At 43.9% G+C, this 3,877-nt stretch overlaps 1 non-coding gene across 1 annotated transcript; it reads right to left on the bottom strand.

The window, feature by feature from the left end:
• Positions 1-2,213: 2,213 nt before the first annotated feature.
• LOC116464713 (small nucleolar RNA U13) lies at positions 2,214-2,318 on the bottom strand. Its single transcript, XR_004246990.1, has one exon. It is a non-coding gene; the product is annotated as a small nucleolar RNA U13 (small nucleolar RNA).
• Positions 2,319-3,877: the final 1,559 nt, after the last annotated feature.

Raw genomic sequence — 3,877 nt, 5'->3', positions numbered from 1 at the left:
AAATGTATATATATAGTGATATATATATATATATATAATGATATATATAGTGAGATATAGAGAGAGATATATAGTGATATATAGATATATATATATAGTGATATATATATAAAGTGGTTTCACACCTGTAATCCCAGAACTTTGGGAGGCTGAGGTGGATGGATCACTTGAGGTTAGGAGTTCGAGACCAGCCTGGCCAACATGGTAAAACCCTGACTCTACTAAAAACACAAAAATTAGCCAGACAGGGAGGAGGCATGTGCTTGTAATCCCAACTACTTGAGAGGCTGAGGCAGCAGAATTGCTTGAACCCAGGAGGCGGAGGGTGCAGTGAGCCAAGATTGCTCCACTGCACTCCAGCCTGGGTGACAGAGCGAGACTCTGTCTCAAAAAAAAAAAAAAAAAAACAAAAAAAAGAAAGAAAGAAAGAAGTGGTTTCAACCACATCAGACAGGCAAGAGAAACCAAAAAGTCTGATAGTGCCAAGTGTTGGCAAAGATACAAGAAAATAAGAAGTCTCTTATACTACTGATAGAAATATAAATCACTGCACTCCTTTGACAAGCAATGTTACCATATCTAGTTAATTTTACAAATACATATCCTAAAACCTGGCATCCTATTTCTAAAATATATATCTTTGAGAAGATCTTACACATGCACCGAATGTTACTGCAAGAACATTTGTAATATATAATGTGGTAACGAAGACTGGATAGTGGTATATTCATGTCATCGATGGAATACACAGCAGTCAAAAGGAAAGAATTAGATGCATATGTATATCAACATGGACAGATCGACAGGTAAAAAAATAAAATGCAAGATTATATAAGAATGTAACAGTGTGATATTGTGAAATACATATTTGGTCTCTGACCCAGTTTCCTAACATATAATTCCTAAAATCCTTAGAATCTCCAGAGAGATGTCTTTTTGTATGCTAATGGGTAGATTCATGGCTGGCAGCCCCTACGTAGCTTAAGGATGGGAGCTGGTCACTGGAACGACCAAAAGCATAATTAGAGGGTTAGGACTTTCAGCCCATCCCACACAACCTCTCAGGAGGGGAAAGGGGCTGAAGGTGAAGTTGATCACCAGTGACCAATGGTTTCATACCTACATAGTGATGCCTCCATAAAAACTCAAAAGAACAAGGTTTAGAGATCTTCCAGATAGCTGAACACGTGGAGGTTCTTGCAGGGTGACATGTACAGGGAAGGGAGGGCATGGAAGCTCTGCACCACTACCCCCACACCTTGCTTTATGCATCTTTTCATCTACATCCTTTGTAACAGTAAACATAAGTGTTTCCCCAAGTTCTGCGAACCACTCAGCAAATCAACTGAACCTGAGGTGGGAGTTGTGGGAACCCCAGTTTATAGCCAGTTGGAGACTGTACTGGACACAGAGGATTCATCAAAAATAAGACAGTAGCTGGGCAAGGTGACACATGACTGTAATCCCAGTGATTCGGAGGCTGAGGCAGGAAGACAGCTTGCACCCAGGAATTCAAGATCAGCCTGGGCAACACAGCAAGACCTTCATCTCATAAAGAAAAAAAATTATAGTACCTATATTATACATACACACACACATATACATATATATGTACATATATATATGGCAAATTGGTCAGAAGCACAGGTAAAATAACCTGAGGCTTGAGAATGGCATAAGTGTTGGCGGTAGTCTTGGGGACTGAGCCCTCAAACTGTGGGATCTGACACTATCTCCAAGTAGACAGTGTCAGTATTAAGTTAGACGACACCTAGCTGGTGCCTGATGCAGAACTGATTGCTTGCTGGTAGGGAAAACCACTCCCATATTTTTTATTTGTTTGCTTTTTAAGATAGGGTCTCACTCTGTTGCCTGGGTTGGAGTGCAGGTGACATGATCACAGCTCACTGCAACCTTGACCTTCAGGGCTCACTGCAACCTTGACCTCCAGGGCTCAAGCAATCCTCCTGCCTCAGCCTTCCAAGTAGCTGGGACTACAGGCACATGCCACCATGCTCAGCTAATTTTTATATTTTTTGTAGAGATGGGGTTTCATCATGTTGCTCAGGCTGGTTTCAAACCCCTGGACTCAAGCAGGTGGATTACCTGCCTCAGCCTCCCAAAGTGCTGGGATTATAGGCATGAGCCACCGCACCTGCCCTCCCCCACATATTTGGTCACAGAAGTCTTCTGTGTTATGTGTTTTTTTTTTTTTTCAGGTCTGATAATGTGCCAATGTTGTGACAAGGTTCAAGGGTGGCATATCTCACACACCTGCATGAACAACCAATCATCATGCTCATGAACTACAAAAGCAGTGGGCTGATTGTTTTTGGTGTGAGAGCAGAAGACAGGCAGTTCATGGTTTTTTTTTCCACTCTTAAGCAATGGTTTCTGAATTAGAGGGAAGGGTGAGACAGTTATAATCACAAACACCCTGAGTGATTTTTTTTCCAAACACACAGGCCCTGCCTAGCAGTACTTCTTCCAACCAGTCTCACAAGCCTGTGGGGGTAAATGGGTTTTTACTTATTTATTTATTTATTTTGAGATGGAGTTTCGCTCTTGAGTGCAGTGGTGCGATCTCGGCTCACTGCAACCTCTGCCTCCAGGGTTCAACCGATTCTCCTAACTCAGCCTCCCCAGTAGCTGAGATTACAGGCATCTGCCACCATGCCAGACTAATTTTCTGTATTTTTAGTAGAGACGGGGTTTCTCTGCGTTGCCAGGCTAGTCTCGAACTTCTGACCTCAGGTGATCCGCCCACCTAGGCCTCCCAAAGTGCTGGGATTACAGGCATGAGCCACTGTGCCCGGCTGGATGGGTTTAAAGAATTGGATACTTTGGGCCGGGCACAGTGGCTCACGCCAGTAATCCCAGCAACTTGGGAGGCCAAGAAGGGCGGATCACAAGGTCAGGAGATCAAGACAATCCTGGCCAACATGGTGAAACCCGGTCTCTACTAAAAATACAAAAATTAGCCGGGTGTGGCGGCATGTGCCTGTGGTCCCAGCTACTGGGGAGGCTGAGGCAGAAGAACTGCTTGAACCCAGGAGGTGGAGGCTGCAGTGAGCTGAGATAGTGCCACCACACTCCAGGCTGGGTGACAGAGCAAGACTCCGTCTCAAAAAAAAAAAAAAAAATACGATGTACCATTAATAGAGTGAAAAAGTGGCCAGGCGTGGTGGCTCACGCCTGTAATCCCAACACTTTGAGAGACCGAGGCGGGCAGATCACCTGAGGTCGGCAGTTTGAGACCAGCCTGACCAACATGGAGAAACCCCGTCTCCACTAAAAATACAAAATCAGCCATTCCTGTAATCCCAGCTACTTGGGAGGCTGAGGCAGGAGAATCGCTTGAACCCAGGAGGCGGAGGTTGCGGTGAGCCGAGATAGCGCCATTGCACTCCAGCCTGGGCAATAAGAGCAAAACTTTGTCTCAAAAAAAAAAAAAAAGAAAAAAAATACAGTGAAATAGTATTATGTTCAAAGTAACTTGTGACGTCATGTCAGCACGCAAAAAGTTTCAGATTTTGAAGCATTCCAGATTTTCAGACTAGGAATATGCGCTACCTGTATTACGATGTTTTCTACGTCAGCCACGTGACGAAGCAAACTTTGTCACAGTTCTGTGCTTCTGTAGGTATATGGCCAACATCTTACATTTCTGACTTTAATTTACAGATCTTCAATCCTGACACTGTGGTTTTTGCTTCAACACTTGACTCTGTTATGAAAACATTCTTCTATTATTAAAAAAAAGAAAAAAAAAACTAGAAATTGTTATCTTAAAAAAGGCCCGGCCAGGCGCAGCGGCTCACGCCTGTTATCCCAGCACTTTGGGAGGCCGAGGCAGGTGGATGGATCACCTGAAGTC

Source organism: Hylobates moloch, unplaced genomic scaffold (genome assembly GCF_009828535.3).
Source record: "Hylobates moloch isolate HMO894 unplaced genomic scaffold, HMol_V3 SCAFFOLD_1381, whole genome shotgun sequence".
NCBI classification, from domain to species: domain Eukaryota; kingdom Metazoa; phylum Chordata; class Mammalia; order Primates; family Hylobatidae; genus Hylobates; species Hylobates moloch.
This window is presented reverse-complemented; position numbering and strand designations above follow the sequence as displayed.